Below are 22,563 nucleotides of genomic sequence, written 5' to 3' on the forward strand. Positions count from 1 at the left end.
TGCACTAGTGCAATGTGGTCACGGACATGAGTCTTTTGTTTGTCTGCCTGTCGTGGATTGCGCTATTGTGTTTTGTATTTTTCTCCAAAATGCTCTTCTCACTGCTCCATTGTTCAAATACAATCAACTCTAATCAGCGAATGTAGTTGGACTGCGAGCGGTGTCGTGTTTACACCGAGTGCTCGTGTCTGTTGCAGTGCTGATAGTGTGTCTCTTGCTACTAAAAGAGTCACCGTTCAAGGTGAAATCAGCTCTCCTCTGAGTTCTTCCTTGCTGCAAACCCAGGCTCAACACATAGGTTTCTGCTATGAGGCAAGGCTAGTTTATTTACTTTAACAAGCCAATAGAAAGTGCCTCGCATAAGACATAAAAAGGCACGATCTAAATAAAACACAAGACTGAATAGAAAGAAAATATTGAAAGAAACAAGAAAGAACATAACCATGAGTTTAGATATTCAGATAAAAAGGGAGAGTGAAAAGTTCAGTGCAACTATAGTGCAGTGCAGGATATGAATAAATGACCTAAATGTAATCTAATAAAAGGTAGCTGCAAACAGAAAAGTTCCTGACCTGAGGTGAAAGAACTGAGACTTTTCTGGGAGTATTTTTCTAGATATGTGGAGCAAAAAAGTGAAGTCTGAACCGAAAGCTTTTGAGGATAATAGGTAGAGTATTTTCTCGATGTCCTGCTGAGACATAACAATTTTATTCTTGACATATTCTTGATGAATGTTCTGTAATTTTCTTCATGTGGATGTTAACATTCAAGTCTGGGTCCAGGAATATAACAAATTTATGGTTTGATTAGTTTTTTTTAAGTAAACTGAACTCTGACTTTCACTCACTTTTACTCTTATTTGCATCTAACAGCAGTGATTTTAGTTATTTATACTTGTTTCACTGATTTCCTTATTAACTCATTTCTAACCAGCTCATCACAGTGCCAGAATGTTTCCGGTTTTTCAGTCTTTCTACTTAAATGTTTCCGTTGTCTGTGTTTAGATGGATGTCATTTAAGACATGGGAAAGGGTCATCTCAGTGCTGTAGCATCTAAACCTCAGAGAAATATAAAAACAATTGTAGCTTAATAAGAGTGACTTAATATCTGCAGATTTCAAGGCCCGTGGGAAATAGCCTGAAATTAGAGGTGTTGAAACTATTTGCACAAGATCTGATGCCATGCTGCTAAATATATTTTTGAAAAAGGAAGAAGAATATAAAGGGAGCAGGATGAGGATTTCCAGATTTGCAAGTTTTATTGTTTTTTTGTGGTAATGTCAGAGGAGGATGACTGTCTGTGATGTGAAATCTATTTTTAAAGATGTTGTAATTCACCTGGAGATTTGTGTTTTCTGCCTGACTTCAGCTTTTCAATACTCAGTTTTATTATTCTCTCTTTTATTGGTGCTTTTTTCGTAACGCATATTACCTTTTTAAGTGGGCCTCTGAATAACAACTTTTGTAATTTTGGCATATAAGATGATTCACTGAAATCCAAGAGGGGGCAAGGGTGGAAACATGAATAAGTAATTGTGTTGTTTTCAATTATAACATTTTTTTGTAATTAACTCTGTACATGTGTATGCACGATGATAGTCATCTCACAGAAAACCCTGGAACCAGAGAGCAATATCTGTCACCACAACATTAAACCAGCGAAGAGGATTAAAGGAGCCGTCTGCAGGATTTTTAGTTGCAGAAATTGAAAATACTATTCAGGAATATGTTTTCATTTGTGTGGAACTGTTGTGGATTTTTTTTATTACCTTATAATAAGCCCTGTACGTACATAAGAAGTGAGATCTGGACCACGAAGCCCACCATGTTGCACCGCCATGTTTGTATAGTAGCTCAGAATTGAAAAACAAAACTAGCTGGAGACGGTCACCTTGAGATGCAACTAAAATCTACACACTGATCCTTTAGCTCCAGAAGTGTCTATGGTGGGCTAAATAGTTTTAGTTATCCAAAATACAAGACGGTTCCTCAGGGTTCCTGTCCTGGGCCGGTCATCATGAATGTTAAGATTCCCACCATCAATCCAAATGTTTGCACAGAATTTAGATGGCCTGTCAAAATCTAAGAAACAGATCAACATTTCTGAAAAGAAAAAATCTTCAAAATTCCTCGATTTTTCTGACATATTTTTCCTGGATAGACTTATTAAACTAAAATGCAGGTTAGAGGCAGAGACAAACTTTTGCCAACTTTCTGACCTCTTCTGTCTCGTCAGCTCGAGTAGGAGAGAGCTGATCTCTCTTTTTCGTCAACTTTGCTATCAGTAAGGTTGTTGTGCTTGGCTGGGATGGAGACGCATCCTTGTGGCTGTGGCTGCGGGGGAGAGTTCAGTACCAGAGTTTTACCAGTGCTTCCATTTTTTATCAGTAAATCCCAAACAGAGTGAGGCGAGAGTGAAGGAAGGATTAGGAGCCTGATCCATGAGCAGTTGTCACCATGTCGACAGTGAGGCTGATGTTTTGTCTTCGCCGTATTGAGGCTGCTGCGTGTCAGCGTGCATCATGGTGGGCCCGGCTGATGGATGTCACTGTCTGAACCACGTCAGTACTTTGACTGCAGATCTGTTTGAGGCAGAGACCTTCTGCCCTGAAAGATTCCTGCATCCCCAGAAGAGATGGAGGTTATCAGTGAAGCTGATCCCTGATCAGACGGCAAGTTTTTTGCTGAGGCATCTGTTGAGTCCTAAGATTCTGCTAAACCTTGTGATCTCTCTGTTGACTGCTGGCAGGGGTCCACGTAGAAAAAATACAAACCCGTGCTTTCAATGATATCCTGCTTTAGCCCTTCAGACCACTCATGGAATAATTTGACTGATTTATTGATCAGTTTTGGAGTTTTCTCTTTTATGTCGCAGACCGTCTGGGAAGCAGATTGTTGGAATGGTCTTAATGATTATGTTTCTGTGAAGTTGTTTCACCTCCTTGTTGTTGGTATACTGTAAAACTGTCATAAATGAGGTGGTAAAGTGAACATGAATAAACTATACATTGAGATAATGATGTGAGATGGCACTGAACCTGTCAACTGGACAAATGCTATATTTTACTATGGAGGAGCATTTGTGTTTATCATGGATTTACTGGATGGGCGTTCTGCAGCTGATCTAATAGTCAAGAAACATTAGGGGTTGTTCAGTTCAGCGCCGACTTTTTTTTGCCTTTTTATGAATTATCCAAAGCTTTTTGTTGTTGTGTAAATCCTAAAGTAATGCAGCGATCCAAGGCTACATGTAAGTGTGGTATGATATAGTATATTTGAGGCACTGGAGCCACAGAAGATGGATGTACAGGCGGCTGGAGGGTGCGTTATATTCACACTAGAGGCTCTCAGTATGGTTGAAGTTCAGCTTCTCTGTTTCTGAATATGTTATCAAGCAGGCACAGCTTGCCTTTTTTGTAAAAACTGGTGGGTGGTTGTGGTGGGCTATGTATATATATATGTGTGTGTGTGTGTGTGTGTGTGTGTGTGTGTGTGTGTGTGTGTGTGTGTGTGTGTGTGTGTGTGTGTGTGTGTGTGTGTGTGTGTGTTGTGGGCCATATGGGAATTAAGGCATGTAGTTAAAGTACCTCTGTAATGTAACAATAAAAATCGACTGTCTGTGTTCTCTCGTGCTGCACTGGAAGATATTCAGAGACTCATTAGTTTCTGTAAATCTACAGTCATGTAAGTGTACAATTAAAGTAGCTAAGTTCCATATTCATGCTGCAGAGGTGCGAGTCGGACATGAAACCTAAAGATTCTAATTAACAAATGTGTGCAGTGAGTTTTTTTTTTAGAACGGGTATAATTTGATTCAAACTTAGAATCAGCATGGGAATCAGCCAATTATTGTGAATAAACAGGAGAGAAAAATGCATTTGGCAGTATACACTATTATACATCAGGATTCTGTCACATTCAAACATTTAAACATCGAGGTAAGCAGGCTTCTATCTAGCCGATGGCATTTCCGGCAACTCCTGTAACTTAAATGACCGTATTAGTAGGTACGGGCATCAATCAAAAAGTTCCGATCCTGCTCCTGTGTACAAATGGAGCGCAGTACCGTGATGTATATGGAGCAGGGGGAACCTAAAACATTTGTGAGTAAGTACTCAAAGTTGTGTCACTTGATCGAAAACAGCACCTGAGTTATACACGTTTTTGTGAGCAGTGCATTTTTCTATTTCACCATGGACTTCTGCATTAAACTCTAGATATCGACAGCACGTTTCAAGAGGGGCAGAACGTCACTGAAGAAGGTGCGTCAGGTCGGGAGCAACCTGGTGGGTTTTCTTTGACATTCACAGGGTTGTGCGCCGTGAATTCGTCCCCCAGAGTTAGACTGTCAACACAGAGTTGTACTGTGACGCTCTGAGGCGTCTGAGTGAAAATATTCACTGCAAACCACCTGAACTGTGGCGCCATGGCACTTCGACTGTCTGACATGATGATGTGGCCACTCACAGTTCATTGAAAACACAGTTTTTAGTTTTGTTACCTCTGTTCGGTTAGATTTGGGCATAACAACAACTTGGTTAGGGTTAAGAAAAGATTGAAGTCGGTAAATATATTTGCTGTTGCGTTAAACTCGCAGGGAGCAGGTGGAGGATGGGAAGATTAAATACTGGACATTAACCGAGAAGACGGTTGTTTGTTTCATGTTTCAAACCAACTGTCAGGTTTATTTATTAACCATGACCATTTCATAACTTTACATTTGAATGGGTAAATTATTGTAAACATTGGGTCAAAAGTCCTGTTTTTAACCAAAACTCTGATCCTTTGGGGGGAAAAAAGCAATTACCCAAATTGAATTGGTTACATTTCAACCGATACTTGTATTGGAATATCTCAGTATTACAAAAAAAGCTTACAAAATGACTTTATCTCCTCTTCTCCATAATATAATCCACTAATACTATTTAGAGATGTGGCAGGCTCGTTCAGAGGCCCACATAAAGCAGAAATCTTCAATACAAATCAGATGTTGTTTTGACATTAATATCTACATATATACCTGTAACATTTCAGATACATTTTCATCACCTCTGCCTCTCACTAAAATCCATGCTCATTAGTCAGTCCTGTGGACTTGAGGCTCCACCGTGGACAATTCAGAACATTAAGGAAAGAAAACTGTGAGCCAGATTTAATGAATTAATCTGATGGGCTATAACAAAGTGAGTTTTCATGCACAGACAGGTTCTCCAGACTCATTTGTTGAGGTGAGCGGAGCCAAATTGAGGTCAGGAAAAAGTTAGTGATGTTATCAGCCAATCCATCTCCTTTCGGTGAGCTTTTTAATTAAAAGAAAGAAAAGTCTGCTAAAGGTAGTCTTCCCATCCTGGAGACTTACTCAAACAGGAAAGGACTGCCACTTTCAGGAAAGGAAATCAAATCATTTATCTGTAATATTACAATTAGTACAATTCCCATCATGAAAATGAGGTCAGGCAGACATTTTATCAGTATAAGAAATGTTGACAGGTGGTTGGTTTAATGGCTTCCTTCCTGAATTATTTTTGCTGCTTCTGGTTACTTCCTGTAGAATAGGATGAGTATACATTTTTTAACTTGTATCTTTCAAGCTGTCATTGATTATTCAAAGTGAGTTTTGTTTCAAAAAAGGCTCCAACCGATATCAATCAAATATATATTTGTATAGAACATTTTAACACACAACAAATGTTGCCCAAAGTGCTGCACATAGATAAGCAGTCATACATTCGAAAAGACTGGATTACTAGTGTACCAGTTAAAAGTCTTGCTGCAGAGTTCTGCACCAACTGAAGGCGTAATAAAATATTTTTGCCGATTCCAGCACACAAAGAATTACAATAGTCCAACCAAGAGGAGATTAAAGCATGAAAAACTTTCTCCAGGTCTTTCGAGGAGAGAAAGGATTTGACCTTAGCTAAGATTCTTAGCTGAAAGAAGCTGATTTTGACAACAGTTGGAGTTAGAGCTGAACTTGGAGATCCAATATAAAAGATGAGTCCAAAATCACACCCAGATTTTTGACATGGAAATTACAGTGGGTTGCCATGGGGCCAAGACACAATGAGGGACTGTCCGATATAGCAGTTGAAAGGCGAGAGGGATTGATAAGCAGGATCTCTGTTTGACCTTCGTTGAGGCATAGAAAATTTTGCGAGAGCCAGCTTTTGACATCAGCCAGGCAGCTTATTCATTTATAGTGTCAGTTCCAGATTTGAGGGAAAGGTATATTTGAATGTTGTCGGCATAGAGGTAGTAATAAGAAATGTTATGTTTTTGGAAAATGGATCCAAGAAGAAGCATGTAGAGTATGAGCAGTAGTGGACCCAAAATGGACCCCTGTGGTACCCCACAGACCAGGTTGAGAGAAGCAGTTGCCCATATTGACAGAGAATGATCTGTCATTCAGGTAGGACTTAAAACATTGTAGGGCAGTACCTCGGATGCCGATGGAGTGCTCAAGGCGGGAAATTAAAATTTCATGGTCCACAGCGTCAAAAGCAGCAGAGAGATCAAGTAAAAGCAAAATGGCAGGATCACCAGCATCAGCAATGAGTAAAAGGTCGTTAAAAACTTTTAAAAGGGCAGATTCAGTGGTGAGATGTTCTAAAACCAGATTGAACTGAGTCAGCGGTAACAGCTTCAAAGATAACAAGCTTGTGGTCTGAGAACGTTGTTTCACAAATTTCACTGATTCACTGATGCTTACAGAAATACCAAAAGATAAAACAAGGTCCAATGTATGACTATGCTAATGAGACGGACCAGAGACTAGCTGCTCAAGATTAAAAGAGTCAATCATGTTTAAAAAGTCATTCACCATTGGCTTAAAAGAACAACACATACGAATATAAAAATCACCAAAAATTAAAATACTATCATATTTTGGGAGGATTTCAGTTAAACATTCAGAGAAATCCTGGATAAAAACACCATTAGGTTTAGGAGGTCGATAGACAAGTGCACATGAAGTTCTGGTGGACTGTGAGAACTCAGAGTTGAAGCTCAAAGCTAGAGAATGGATCCATTTTAACCTGGCGGAAACAGAGACTGCTCTTAAAGACTGTGGCAAGCCCACCACCTCTACCAGTCAGCCTAGGAGAATTAACGTATCCACAGTTAGTAGGGACAAGCTCTGAGAAGGCACTGGGTTAGTCTTTAAGCCAGATTTCTGTCAGACACAGAACATCCAACTCGTGAGAGTTAAAAAAAAAAAAAGTCATTTAAAATGAATGTCTTGTTGGTCAGCGATCTGACATCTAAGGCCATTCTAATCTTCAAGCAAATCCCAGCCGCTTTGGAGGCACGGCTGAATGAACGGAGGTTTGAAAAGTTCACTCCACCGTGGTGACGAAGGGACCGGGGTGGTGGCCTCACTGATGTAACCGTCCCTATGGGAAACTCAGCTGATGCAGACGGGAGGATCGCTGCGCCCATAGGCGGAGCTGTTGGGGGTCATGCGGCTGATGAATGAACGTAGAGGAAGAGTGACAGAGGACGGGGGATCCAGGATCGCGTGTGTCAGGTGTAAACAGTCAATCATGTGGACGGGAGTGAACAGTGTACTGAATATTGGCGGTTAGTACTTCAGCGCCAGCCCCGTTCGGGTGTAAACCGTCTCTTGCGTAGAGGCTGGGACGATTCCAAAACAAGTTCAAGTTGTCAATAAAACCAACATTGTGAGCCATGCAGGCAGATTTGAGCCAGGTGTTGAGTGTGCGGATCCCGCTAAAACGAACGGACCCGCGGCTAAGAGTCAGAATGGGGCCAGATAATAACACTTCCTTTCCTGAATTTTTAAGAAGCTCTAGAACAGAGGTCTTCAACAGGGGGTTCACGACCCCTAGGGGGTCCGCGGAGGAACTGTGAAATATTTGGTTGATTAGACCATTTTTCTTTTTTGTCACATTTTTTCAATTTTTTCCCACAAATTTAAATGTCTTTAAATACACATTAACATGAATCCAACATATTGTAGAGAATGGATAAATGGAGGCAGAAGATGTTATCTTTCAGTCAGAAATGCACACATTCAGCAACACACAGGAGCTCTCTCAAGCTGGACACCGGTTCACTCACAGAGCGAGACTAGCCTGGACCTTTCCCTCCAAGCCTCCTGCACTCCTCCAGTTTAATATAAAACACAATTTTATTCAATATATACAGTAGGGGGTCCGTGCTCCATCTCTCTATCAGTTTGGGGGTCCTTGGCCTGAAAAACGTTGAAGACCCCTGGTCTAAAAGATGGTTAAATTAGTTTTTTGTTCCAACGTGCACGATGAGTCTGGTTACTGAAGAGGGGAGTGTCGGCAGAAGTGATTGGAGATTCGCCAGAATGTCGGGAACAGTCGAACCGGGAAAGCAGCGAGTGTCAGCATTTAAAAAAAAAAAAAAAAAAGCGCACGCATCTAACCACGGAGTCACCAGCAATGAGGGTTGCAGGAGGGAAGAGCGGGCAAATGGATGGTAACTGAGGGCCGAGGTTAAGGGGGTAACAAATGAAATGCCGCCCTATTCTGTATTGGTGGCCCGGTTTGTGGTGCTTCACTCAGGGCGGCAGTAGACTTGGACTGGGAAGTGGGGCTTGACCCACAGGGTGCCTTCTCCACCGTCAAACAAGGGACACCACCGGACTGTCGCAACACTGCCTCTTTTAGAAGCCTTGTCGTGGAGGAAGAGGATGAGGACCGGGGCCGCTTGCCAAGCAGAGCAGAGGGACCACAGGCAGTGTGAGCGTCTCCAGCAGCCACAGGTGAGGAGGAGGATACTGCAGAAGCACACACCGAAGCAAGCTCACCAGTGGGCCGGACCACGTCAGCCGGATGCACCGGAGCCTCGTCATCAAGAAGTCCGATATGATGTTTCTACCATCAAATATGACCCACCGCAGTGTTTCCCTAAATTAGCATCCCTGGTTACGTTTAGGCTCATGAAGCCTTTTGGTTAGGGGAAGATAATGGTTTGGGTTGAAATGGCGGTTTGCGCATCAAAATGACTACCTTTCTTTCAGTTATGAGACCTTCATCGTCATGGCAACAGTAAACGTGGTGTTAGAAAACTCTTCCGACTCGTGGTATGAAAAGGAAGGTGAACGCAGGTCTCCTGCATCCATCTTGAATATCTATTCAAAGGATGATCTCACATATTACCGTAACGATTCAGAGCTGAAACCATCACAAATGGTAAAACTAACTTTTCAGCTTCACCCTACGTAATATAAAACACCTGCATAAAACAAATAATAGAAAATAAAAATATATAAATATAAATTCATTCAGGAGCACAACTCCAACTATCTGACTCTTTTATTATCACTTCATCACTTTTCATAGATATAACATTTTTGAATTATATCACACATTATTATTTTAACTATCAAGAATCAGAAATCATATCCATCCCAATTAGACTTTTAACTGGCTTCTATACTCACTTTTTACAGAACATAAGATTTAATATAAAGTAAAGCAGAAGAAAATGTTTAAATAACTGATTTTGGAAAATTAATTGAACAAAACCTAATTTTCAAACCTCATCATTTTGCATTCTTCAAGTATCTAATTCATCGGTTTCTCATAAAACTCATATTAACCATAGATTTAAAATATTCTTACCTTTGTTAAACCTCTGCATGATGATCTTCACGCTTAATTGTGGTATAACATGTTAATCCCCGTCACTTCTCGGAAAATGTTCAACAAATACAAGTGTTAGGAATGTGGTTAATTAAAAACAAACAAAGCCCAGACACATCCCTTTAAGCAATAGGGTGTAACTCAATCTGTGCTCTCAGGGAGGCCTTAATCACCATGATGTGCGGTCACAGCTAAGTGGTGTATAATGGATTTTATGTGCTTCAGCCAGATAGACCTACATACTGTACTCGTGAATAATAATCAGGGAATATGCAACAAGCGGCTTTCACAACTCCCACAACTGCCTTTCTGTGGTGTTCGTTTATCATGAGAGCTCGCTAGCTTTGGAACAAGGCGTGAGGTCAGTGCTGTCACTCCAGACGTTGTAGAGAATCACTGTTTCCGCAGAGACATTCAGGACTAGACTTTGAAAATGTCCCCAAGGGCAGACACATATTGTAGCGTGCCAACAAGAGAAAGGTCATTTTAACCTCGAACAAAGATGAGATGAGCCGGCATACAAACTCATGTTCAGATATATTTTTGACGGGAAACGTTTTATTTGATTAGATACAAATTTAAAAAGTTTACTTGCAGTGAAAAAAGTTTTGCTGCCCTTAAACTCAATGGTAAAACTGGAGCTAGACACACACACGCGCGCACACACACACACACACACACACACACACACACACACACACACACACACACACACACACACACACACACACACACACACACACACACACACACACACTTTATTAGGTACCCCCACACCCTGTGCCAATTGTATCCTCAGTTTGCTGTTCATAGCTGACAGGAGTGGCACCCGGTGGTCTTCTGCTGCTGCAGCCCATCTGCTTTAAGGTTCAACGTGTTGTGCGTTCAGAGATGGTCTTCTGCATACCTTGGTTGTAACGAGTGGTTATTTGAGTTACTGTTGCCTTTCTATCATCTCGAACCAGTCTGGCCGTTCTCCTCTGACCTCTGGCATCAACAAGGCATTTTCGCCCAGAGAACTACCGCTCACTGGATATTTTCTCTTTTTCAGACCGTTCTCTGTAAACCCTAGAGTCGGTTGTGCGTGAAAATCCCAGTAGATCAGCAGTTTCTGAAATACTCAGACCAGCCCGTCTGGCACCAACAACCATGCCATGTTTAAAGTAATTTAAATCACCTTTCTTCCCCATTCTGATGGTCGGTTTGAACTTCAGCAGGTTGCTTTGACCATGTCTACATACCTAAATGCATTGAGTTGCTGCCATGTGTTTGGCTGATTACATATTTGCGTTAACGGGCAGTTGAACAGGTGTACCTAATAAAGTGGCCGGTAAGTGTATATACTTTGTGTATCATACGTGTGCTTTTAAGTCACAGCCTACTTTATCTATCTTGATTTTCTCTTTATTAAAATATTCGAAAAGCACGTTAGATAAAAAAAAATATTATTCTACCTGTCACTTAGACATTTAAATTCGGGCACTTTCTTCTCAATGATAACAAGTGTGATGTCGGTTTTGTCTGAAGTTGAAATGCATCTTTCCTAACAGTCTGAGTAAATTCACAGTTGGTCAATTACCATTGGTTTGCTGTGAATTTCTAATTTGTTTTTCCAACTTTTGCTCACATCGTGGCAATTTTTTCTCAACAGTTCATCCTCCACTTGACCATTGGGTGAAGGTTTCCAGCCAATGGGCAACAAATTAGCAGCAAAGGCGTGTGTGTGTGTGTGTGTGTGTGTGTGTGTGTGTGTGTGTGTGTGTGTGTGTGTGTGTGTGTGTGTGTGTGTGTGTGTGTGTGTGTGTGTGTGTGTGTGTGTGTGTGTGTGTGTGTGTGTGCTTGTGTTTGCATTTGTGGCAAGGCTTGCAGTCAGAATGAAGCCAGACTCCATTAACAGCCGTGCGTCTCTGAGATCAATTCCAGTGTCTCTCCTCTTAGAGTTAAACGGTGAGAAAGTGGTGGCTGCTGAGTCTGTTTAGTAAAAGTTAGACAGGTACAAGAAAGGAACCAGGAAGCTTATTACTTACGGAAATTAAAATTCAGACTTCACCCTGCAGCTCTGTAACCAAGAAAGTTTATTTTATTAGCATGACTTTTATTGTGGTAGAAGTTTCAGAGAAATTAGATGCAATAAATGAATACTCTTACTGCTACTTAAAGAAAAAACACTTAACGACTGCAATAATTTACTGAGTGACATTTCAGTTTTACAGGAAACTAGACTAATTGAAATGTTTTTAAATCGGGATTGATTGCTGTGTAATTTACCTTCAGGCTGCAGCTAATTATTGTTTTCTTCATTAATTTATTTGCTCATTATTTTCTCAAATTATCATTTAATTGTTTGTTCCATATGGGACTTTGGAAGACAGTTAGGGATGTCATGTTTCATCTGACCAAAAATATTCAACCCGTCACACTTTATACTCATTATATTTCACTGCAGATTCTTTATCGGCTGTTATTAAATGGTAGAAAAACAACATTTACTCCAAAGAGGGAGAAAGCAAAACATATCGCTTGGTTAAAGTTGGATTACGGACAATAGATTGAAATTGAACAGTAAAATGTGTGCTGACAATTCTTCAAGCTTCCTTTAAAGAGGATTTAGTATTAACAAAGATATTGCTGTATTTGAAGAATGAGGATGCTGATTATTACAAACATTCAATATAACTGCTGTGTTTGGAAAAGTGGCAGCTGGATATCATTTATTCATTTTCTTCCCGCTTTCATCGCCTCGCCGTGTAACACTAAACGTAACCGGCACACACCTTCTGTTTATGGCTTTACTTCTATCTTTCAACACCGTGACAGCTCTCAGACTCAGAGCCAAAAGGCTGCAGCTTCCCACAAACATAATAATGAGGTTGTTACTAGGTTGTCCACCGGCGTGTCCGCTGGCAGGCGTCTCTCCACAGCACCTGCTGTCACGAGAGGCATTATGAGAGGGCGGACCTTTTTGCGAAGCAGCGTGGAGATGAGACGGGAGAGTGTATCTGACAGGGAGGGAAACGACGCTTCGCCACCTCTCCATGCGGCACATCTCATTACCCCGGCCACCCAGTCGACAGCGGGATCATAATTAATCTTCATTGAGCCGCTGGGCTGTCTGGCTGACAGGCTAAATGATCGGGGCGGTAGAGGGGGTGGATAACGGTGTCCTCCAATGTGGCGTTAAAGTGTGATTCAATGGAGTTTAATAGCAGGTTGAGGAAACACAGCTAGTGGTGGTTTACGGCGACTGTTGACTGAAGGGGCTCAGTGGTTTGAGTCGCAGGACCATAAGAGGACACAGCGGCTGGTACGCCAATTTATTTAAATATAATGGAAGTTTAAAACTGCCTCCAGTGACTCACCTCTACTGAGAAGATTGCAATCTTGCAAAAAAAAAAAAGAAGGAAAGTGTAGGTATGGCAGCTCACTCATTTGATTTGAATATCAAATAATTTATACTGGCGCAAACCTCCTCAGACAAAAAAAAGATGCCTGGCAGTCACCGGAGGGGGATTCATTCACTAAATCAATTGTAACTCCTTATGAGCTCATCAGTTCATTGCATTGCAAAACATCCTGGAGAAAAAAAACAATTTATTCCAGCAGTAATGGCGGGTATGCATGCGTATAGTGTGATTTCTGCATTTAACCTTTTTATCATCAACACACGTGACTCACTGGCACCTTTTGAAACGAAATAGCTTTGATTTGATTTGACATCAAACAGGCTCTTCTTTAGCCCCAACGTTCATTCTTGACCTTTGGAAACAGTATAACAAAATGAAGATCAAAGGTCCAGTTCATTAGTCTCATGTACTGTTGTAAATTCTGACTCAAAGATCAGTGGTGAGGAGCCTCCTACACAGAGCAGAACATCTGTCAGTGAGGAGGAAGAAGAGGGAGGCGCAGCAGAGACTTCTGTCAGGACTTAATACCGTGACGAACACCGACGACTCACGAGGACAGACAGAAGCACCCTCATGTTGCTTACTGTCGGAGAAACATGCAAAAGTTCTCAAATCACAAGGAGTCGACATTTACCACCATCCGTCCAACACTTTAAAGGTACCATATTGTATATATTCAGATTTCGTTTTGAATTATAAAGCAGGTGCAAGTGCTGTATAAATACTGTGAAAGTGTCAAAATGCTGCAGCTCACGGAGACATGCACACAGCCTGTATTCAGCAAATTTGGACACGTTTTTTGTTTTTTTTTGTCAGATGTCCGTCACTGAAAACATAGATGATTAACGCACAACGTTAATTCTGGCAGCACAGAGATGTATCGCATTCACAATGGCAAACAGAAGTGAACGCAGTGATCTTTGACCACCAAAATCTAGTCAATACATCCTTGAGTTCAAATAAATGTTTATGCCGCATTTGAAAGCGATTTACTCAAGACATTTCTAAGATGTCAGTGGAAAACGGATGTGAACACAGAGCGCTCGACCTTTGACCCCCAAAATCAAATCAGTTCATCCTTGGTATCAAGTGATTATTTTTGCAGTGTTTGAACAAATTCCCTCAAGGTGTTCTTGAGATATCGCATTCACGAGAACAGCACGGACGGACGGGACAACTCTCAAACCTAATGCCTAAAAAACAGTTAAACAGTACGTGGACTGATTTGGTCTCTTGGATTCGATGCATGACATTTTTATTTCTCCTCTTCTTAGTGTCACTCAGAATCCTTGAACCACCCAGTGAAGTTATTTTGAAGCCTTTGACGAGATGCAGCATTGTCATCTGGGGAAACAAAAAGGCCTTTACGTGCTTCAAAGATGCCAAAGCCAAAACAATCCACGTCACTTTGAAGGGATGGAAAGTCTCATCCAGAGCTGTTCATCATGCCTCACTAAAACTAGAGAGAAAAAGTTAAGGTGCTCCCAGATCTCCATCGTATCCGTATTCAAACCCGTTTGTTATGTTGCTGCTTTTGACCCCAACTTGAATATCAAAATCGACCATTTTTACAAACCCCAGATGACAGAGTGGACGTATTCTGCAGGTCACATCTAAACAAACTATCATGACACCAGATTCCTTAACGGGCACACAAAGCTGATTATCAACTCTCTAACCTCTGAACATTCGGCCCTCCACAGAGGACGGTCTCACTTCGCACTCCGAGCTCCTCGGGATCTCCCGCGATTGTGTAATGATATTTTCCGAGAGAATTGATTGGCCAGCAGGTGGTGCTTTTGTACATTTTGAAATGATATCTGGAACATAACCTGGTTAAGTTTGCAACATCAATTCCCACGGTGATCTAGCCGGGTTTGAAGAGAGCCACCTTCGTGACGTTGAGAACTCCAGCTTTCATCCCAAAATACCTCGCTAACCCACAAATCTCATTTTATAGTGCACCTGTCAGCTTCAAAGGCTGTGAAATAGTTCTCCTAAAAACATTCCTAAGATGTGTATTTATTTGTATTAGATTACCAGTCATTAAAGTAACTTGTCAATAAGGGTGTAAAAATATGCAAATGTTTTACATTTCAGATTCATGTGGAGAGCTAATTTCAAGAATCAAGAATGTAGTACAAATAAAGAAGCAAAATTGTATGGATTATATTTAGCCATTTAAAAATATATATATATATTTTGTAAAAGATTTTACACATTGTATACACTTGCCTGTGTGTAATCAGTTTCCCAGGCTGAGCTGCATATTAAGGCAAGTCAAATTAAGCTCAATAGCCTCGTTAATTTGTCCAGTGAATGAAAGTCATGTCCCTGAGTCTAGTACAGCCAGACAAACATTTCCACCTATTTCAACTCTGTCATGAATTAGCTGCATTCTTATAATAATCTGTGATCCACATGGTGACAAATACACAAATCAGAGGTCCCCAAGGCAACCCGTTATCATGGAAAAGCGTGAAATAGACACGCCCATCGCCTACAGCAAAACGTGGTATAGTTACGCTTGGTGATGTCTAGACGTGACGGTTACACGTTTTGCTGTAGTGGACTAGTGTCTATTACACGCTTTGGCCTCTATAGCGATTTGTCGTGTCCACCTTGAAACTGTGCTGTCAGGTTGAAGATGTGTGTGAAACAACATCTGTACTTAAAACATTTGTTTACTGTCAATCAGCATTATTGCTCGGGTATGTGACAATATATGAGTATTCTTTTTGAAAGTTTTTTCTTCATTTTATGATTCTGCACAGATTTGGATGTGAGGTGCAACTTGACTGGTTGGCGGAGGCAAACAACTGAGGAAGTAATTTTAGTAAATACTTTATGTATCCTGGGTCTGTAATGTGGAATCGGTGCTGAGTGGATTACTCTGATGAAAGTTAGGTAAACTGAGGAAGTGGAAAGTTTGAGTTCTGATTCAGACTGACAATTAGCCTTACGATGGGATGTTATGTTGTCATTTAGCCGCTTTGTGGTTATTTAATGGTTAAATCACAGAAATGTATTTTATGAAAAAAACTGTTGGAACCTGCAGTGGGAGGTGGTACTTGGGAAATTTGGTTTAGTACATTTGATTCTGACACTCAAACTCAAAGGACTTGTTTAAGTTTACATAACTAATCACATTAGTAATGTTTAAATAGTATTTCAATGAGACAGGGATGCTGCTGTAAATAAGCAATTGTCTAATATATCAGGATGCAGTATGTCAGTGCAGTGCTGCTTTAATGTAATCAAATGAGTTTAATTAAAATATTTACCAGTAATTAATTACGCACCCTCGAATGGATCTCTGTGCTGAAGCGTAACACCTCCGACAGTGACATTAACATGACAGCCCTGCAGCCCCTTTTAAGAGCTGCTTTCTCTCTGAATAGACGTTTAATTTGACATCTATCAGGTTAACAAAATATTCCTCAACTGTCTCGCAGAACTGTGCATAGAGCTGATGAAACGGCGATGCGGCTCTATGTGCAAAAATCACAGACCTGCTCTTTCAAATGCAAAGCTTCTCGTCGTACGTGCCTTAAATTATGGACAGACGAGCAAAAATCACTGACCATGTAATATTAAAGTCATCCGACCACCCCTGGAGGAATAATCCCATCCAAATTGGGCTATAGAGCAGTATAACACAGCAAGACATCTCAGGCCAGGAGGAGAAACTTGTATTACTGGACTGGTGTTTTAATTAGGCTGTTGATGATTAAGTATGATAATCTTTTAATACTCAGCGCCATGTGCCGTGTACTTCTCGCTTTTCAGCTGCTCTCAAGTATTTCTAAGCCTCTCTTCCCAACGTAAGAGCTACAGAAGTTGTGCCAGTGATTGAAAGTTTGTAAGTGAATCAAACAGCTCTGCAACTCAATATTCCATCCACTGTATGTGGAATTAAAATGTAAAGAATGAGCATCCTTAAAGTTGCAGAGCTGGGGAGAAATTCTGAGTCATGATGAAATATGATTAGATTCAGTCTTAATAACTGCAGAAAACTTTTTAATCTCTGCGCCTCTTTGTACCGTTATAGTGCTCATCTTACTCAATACATCTTAAAGTGTTCAATCATGAAGGACCTGGATTAGCAGAATGTCATGCCTGTGTTTTTGTATAAGGCAGCCTGTACACCTGCCAGCCCACCAGAGGGCAGCGTGTCTTTGAGATGCCTCGTGTTGCCTTGGCATGACACGAGGATTTATGAGAGTGATGTGTTGAAAGCAGTGAAGTCCTTGTTAAGACGCTGGGCGGGGATGGCTGAGTAGCGTAAAACAAACATTTATGTAGGAGTCCGAGAAAAGGCGACGTGGATTTCTTTAAAGCAATTTAGTTTTGTGTTTATAAACCTAAATCATTTTTTTTCCTAATCCTCAGCAATATTTGGCCTAGCGAGGCAAACACGCTGCCCTCTAGTGGACTGGAGGGTGTATTACACACTTTTACGGGATACTTGGTTGCTCAATGAGGCCGATACAGAAGTCCCTTAAGCTGCAGTACCACCGAGGGCCACTAGAGGCTGGCTCCAAAAAGCCTCCACGTCCACAGACTCCTATTCAACTAGTCTCATAAAATATTAGTTATTTTAGTGTTGTTAGCTAAAGTCACTCCTTCTTATTAGTTTTCTGTCCGTCCATCTGAAAATAATCCCGTCATTAATAAAAAAAATAAGCCTCAAAAAGACTTGTTTTTGGAGGCATGTCTGTTTGATTGACAGGCCTGTGGTGCAGTCAGGTTACAGCTATCGGTGGGCGGGACGTAGTATCTCCAGGCTTCATAACGGCCGTTGTTCACAAACCAACGGGTGAAGTCACTGCTGGTTGCTGCTTGATAACTCGTCAGTTAACTGCAACCAAAAACTCTATAAGCTGTTGAAGAAATGATTTATGGTCTTTTTTTTGCTTACAACAATCACAATCATGATGGCTTACGATGGTGTTGATGATCATATCTAAAACAAAATACTTGTTTACTTGTCTACAAGTTTACGGTTACATTTGAATGATTGTGCAACTAAAATAAAGCATAGAAATGTGTATTGATGACCATAATGATTTATGGTCTTTTTTCTTGCTTACAACAATCACAATCATGATGGCTTACGATGGTGTTGATGATCATATCTAAAACAAATACTTGTTTACTTGTCTACAAGTTTACGATTACATTTGAATGATTGTGCAACTAAAATAAAGCATAGAAATGTGTATTCTTCCCCCTTTAGGTATTCTGTGCAGTAAGACTTAATCTTGTCAATTATTTTTTGCAGCAGTGAAGGAGAAAATACACAAACTATTCAGTATATATTGGCTTTAGTGTCCTGTTCTTTCCACTTTTTCAGAAAATAGCCGAATATGTATTGCCGTGACATTAAAGCATGTGTCCCGCTTTGTGTCACATTATGATCTCCAATCTTTGCGAGCAGCTGTGCAGATTTCAACATCATCATCAGTGCTCTCTGGAAATAGTGTCTTATGTTTTCCCCTCTACAAGAACACGTCTATTAGAATCAACAGACTGCTGAGCACCGCCGAAACGCCCCACGAAAAGATGCTCGTTTTCTTTGTTTTGCGTCAGCATTTTAAATTGGCGGAATTAGTTGGAGGTGGAAATTTATACAATGATTTGCAAGATGTGATGTGCCGGATGAAAACGGGGAAAGAAACGATTTGACTACATAGTGCAGTGTGTTTTACAGAAGTGCTTTGTGGGAAATCAAGTTTTGTCACTGATGACACAGGAAGTCGTTACAATTTTCTGGAGGTTCAGAGACAGGGATATAAAATCCAGTGAATATTGGTGGTGGTTGTAGTAACAGATTCACAGACTGTTTGCGGTGCCTTAATAGCACGAACAATCTAGTTATGCTCCCAGCCGTGTGCTTTGCTGTGTAATTCTGGAAAAAAATACTGTGGGAGCAATTTAGCAGGTGCTTAGGACTGCATTACATTTCATGCCTTGATTTATCTCTGAGGATAGCGCTTCAGGCTTGGTGATACAAATTAAGGCATGTGAGAGGTAGTGTTTGGAGCACATATTAGAGTTGTTATTCTTTGGAGACATTTTTATATGCCGAAATTATCAAGACAGGGACTGAGAAGATTATAATAGGAGCACAAAGCAGGCACAGACTCCGAGGGGCAGTTCATCAACCCGTGTGCCTGATGATAAAAAGAAAAAGTAGTTGTTCTTTTGTTTACCTGGATTTATTCAAGGGCACTTAAAGCTATCTTAAGTGTGTTGGTGTTTTTTAAACGCTACTAAAGATTGGCACTTAGTGTGTGTAACACAGCTTAGGTCATAAATTAGATCATGTTGCTTGCAAGAATGTATTTTTGATGATAATGAATCCCAATTTCTTTTTTTTGTTTGTTTATTCAGAATTAGATTTAGCAATTGATTGCAAAAAATTTTTTTTTTTTTTTTTACTTATTTCATGTTTTTACTGCACTTTTTTACGCACACTTTAACTTCCCACAACACAAAATGTTCTAATCAGTCACTTGATTATGATCTTTGTAACATGGATGTGAGTTCTACCCCTCTCCTCTGTTTTGTGGGAATTGTAGAACATCCATCTGCTTTTAGGAGTCGATGCAACTCGTCTCTTTTCCCTCCGGTCATGACCCCAAAACCCTTATTTTAGGAATAAGATATTTACATATTGCTTTACTTATGCGGATTTTGTTTAGCTTCATTCAAGAGATTTTTGATTTACTTCTCAAGGATGAGCATCTTGTATACAATTCTTTATCTAAACAAACAGAACCTGGACAAAAAACTCTCACTGGATGGAAAAATCAGCAGGGGTTATTGAGAAAATAATTTTAGGAAGCCTGAGAGGAGATATGCTTCGGTGTATTCGAGGGGAAACAGAATTCCTTTCTGTGAGGCATGAAGTCCCACAACACAACAATACCCCAAATAATTAATATACTCTCGTGTGTGCTGTCTGTGTTGTTGACAAAGTCCTGCACGTGTGCTGATGGTTTATTTAGCCGTGGAAACATATGGTACAATGAAATGTGTTTTCATTGTTACATCCTGCTGCCATATTTAGTTATTTACTTATTATTAGAGAGGTCGCCCCTGGGGCGACTTCTGCTGACACTTTCTATTCAAAAGGCCAAACAGGAAAAATTCAGAGCGCAGCAGTTCTCCCACTCGTATGAATCGAGCTGCTGTAAGATAGTTACATGTAATTAATTCAGAGGGACGACTCTGACAAACAGCTGGAACAACAAACGAAACTGCAAATCATGTCGCTCTTGCCAAAACGTTTGGATTATGTTCAGTGGCACAAGGTGACATTGTGGGTGAGCCTCGTTAATCTCAACTGTTTCCGACTCTGTCTCTGTATTTTTTTTGGGTGCTGCTGTTGTTGTCTTTCTTGCGAAAGGGGGGACCAGCGGGCTTTCACAGCGTGAGAATTTAAGACGTGCAGCGGGACAGCAGGAGGCTGTCAGTGGCATTACCTCGTGTCGGTGTCGGGCAAGTAGCCAGTTGTTAGCTGTCGAGTTAAAGCGACCAAGCAACTTTTTTAGATCAGCACGTAAACTTTCTAAGCTTGTTGCCATTAAAACCTCTAAATGTAGAGCTGCGAGGAAGCTCCTCCTGTGAAACGGTAACCAGCCAAAGCAGCGTGGGTGGAGAGGAATCATTTGGTATAGGAAGAGATAAGGCATCAATGAGCACGACATGTATGAATGCAGCGCTGCACGGTCATGTGCATGGAGCAGGGGGAAGCCGTAACTTTAATGAGTACGCATCTCGAGATACGTCTCTTTGTCAACATCATTATGTACGTCACATGCGTTTTTGGTTCGTGCACATTTGCGATGTCGCCGTGGGCAGGAACAGAGAGCGCACGTTTTGTGTCAAATCTTTTACAGCATGTCGGGCTGAACGGCTGCGATGATGGTGTTGTTATGAGTGAGAAACTCGGTAAGTTGTCGTGTTGGAGAACTCAACCGCCATCACGCCACAGTTCAAGTGTTTTGTGCCAAATGTTTTTCACCAGATGTCTGAGGTTTTTTCCTGTTAAAAGGGAGTTTTTTTTCCTTCCTTCTGTCAAAGGTTTTTCCGCCCATAAAGGGGAATTTTTTTCTCGTAGCTTAGGTGGGAATTTTTTAATTGTCGGAGTCCTCTGTATAATGTTGTAAAGTTATGTTGGAAGGACTTTACTGTGTGAAATGCAGTGAAATAACCTGCGTTGGGATTTGGCGCTATATAAATAACATTGAAAAAAAGAGTTCAATCGAATCGAATGTCTCAGAACATCACAGGCTGAGCCGAGGGGAACAAATTCACCACACACAATCCCACAAATGTCGAAGAAAACCACCACCATGTTCTTGGTTACGCTCCTTCTTTGGTCTTGGTCACATTCTTGAAACCTGAATGACACTCAAAACAACTCGCCAGACTTCAAGGGTCTTTGTTGCTTAGTTCCTGAGTTTGATACCAAATTTGAGGAGCTTACTGTTCAACTCCAACAGGAACAGTCTCCTCATGCAGTGGGGTTTTTTTTTACGGGTTTTGTCGGTTGAAGACTGTTTCCATGGCGACAAACAATTCAAACTGCGAGCAAAGCCAGCCAGAAAGTTTCTAGTAATGTGACTTTGCCTTCACAACATAAGCTGATGAATAATTAAATTAGCCTACTCTTCTTGCTACAGATTTGTGCAAACAGTTCATAGATTAACTTTCATGAGAAAACACAAACTGGCTCAAGAAGCTGTCTGCCATTTTTGCCCTGAATATCTCTGACCCAGCGGTTGGATGCTAAATATAAAGGTATTAATGTTTAATATAATCAGTGAGTCATAGTATTCAAACATACAGGTTCTGTCTTCGAAAACAAAAACACCAACTGTTCTGCACCGACTGACCTCGAGTGGTTTCCGTCGCTGTCAGAGGAGCACCTGTGGCATCAAACTAATGCACCGCAGACCTGCTCGAACAGATGGGCTCCACTACATCATTAGTGCCCACAATCCACAGGGGCGTCTGTGGCATCCTTTTCTGATTCGCATCATAAATATGCATGCTTCCTCTTTTTCTTTCAGCCGGCGCGATGAAAGCAAAGGCCAAAGTTCCTCTGAGCATATGTGCCTGGATACGGATCAGATTATCAACTTCGGCCTAATTTGTCTCTGGATATTTTGTGGGCACATGACCAAGAGGGTGTGAGCAGGACGCGTGGTCATCTGCAAGTTCCCCATCTCAAGTGAAAATACGATGTGGAATTAAATTGCATTTCATTTTTATTCACACACGACGCCGTCTCAGCTGGTTGGACCACCGGCTAACTTTGGATTTATCAGCCCAGAGAATGGGACAAGGAGGTGATGGACTCCTCCATTAACCAACTTGTCACTCATCATCCTGCCGACCCATCCTGGCAAACAGAGGAACACGGTGCCTCCACTGTTTTGGTAGTCTGCACCTTCCTTGTTTTGTTTGCTGTCGCACGTTTTAATCTGCTCTGCTGATTGCTTTTTCTCCCC

At 41.0% G+C, this 22,563-nt stretch overlaps 1 protein-coding gene across 1 annotated transcript in view; it reads right to left on the reverse strand.

Annotated features, from left to right (window-relative positions):
* Window positions 1–22,563, reverse strand: part of LOC138621014 (inactive dipeptidyl peptidase 10-like) — a 102,129-nt gene that overhangs the window by 47,331 nt on the left and 32,235 nt on the right. The window lies entirely within an intron of this gene.

This window comes from Brachyistius frenatus, unplaced genomic scaffold (assembly GCF_029030835.1).
Source record: "Brachyistius frenatus isolate BFR_SWC_R1_liver_20210118 unplaced genomic scaffold, ASM2903083v1 Contig_28, whole genome shotgun sequence".
Classification (NCBI taxonomy): domain Eukaryota; kingdom Metazoa; phylum Chordata; class Actinopteri; family Embiotocidae; genus Brachyistius; species Brachyistius frenatus.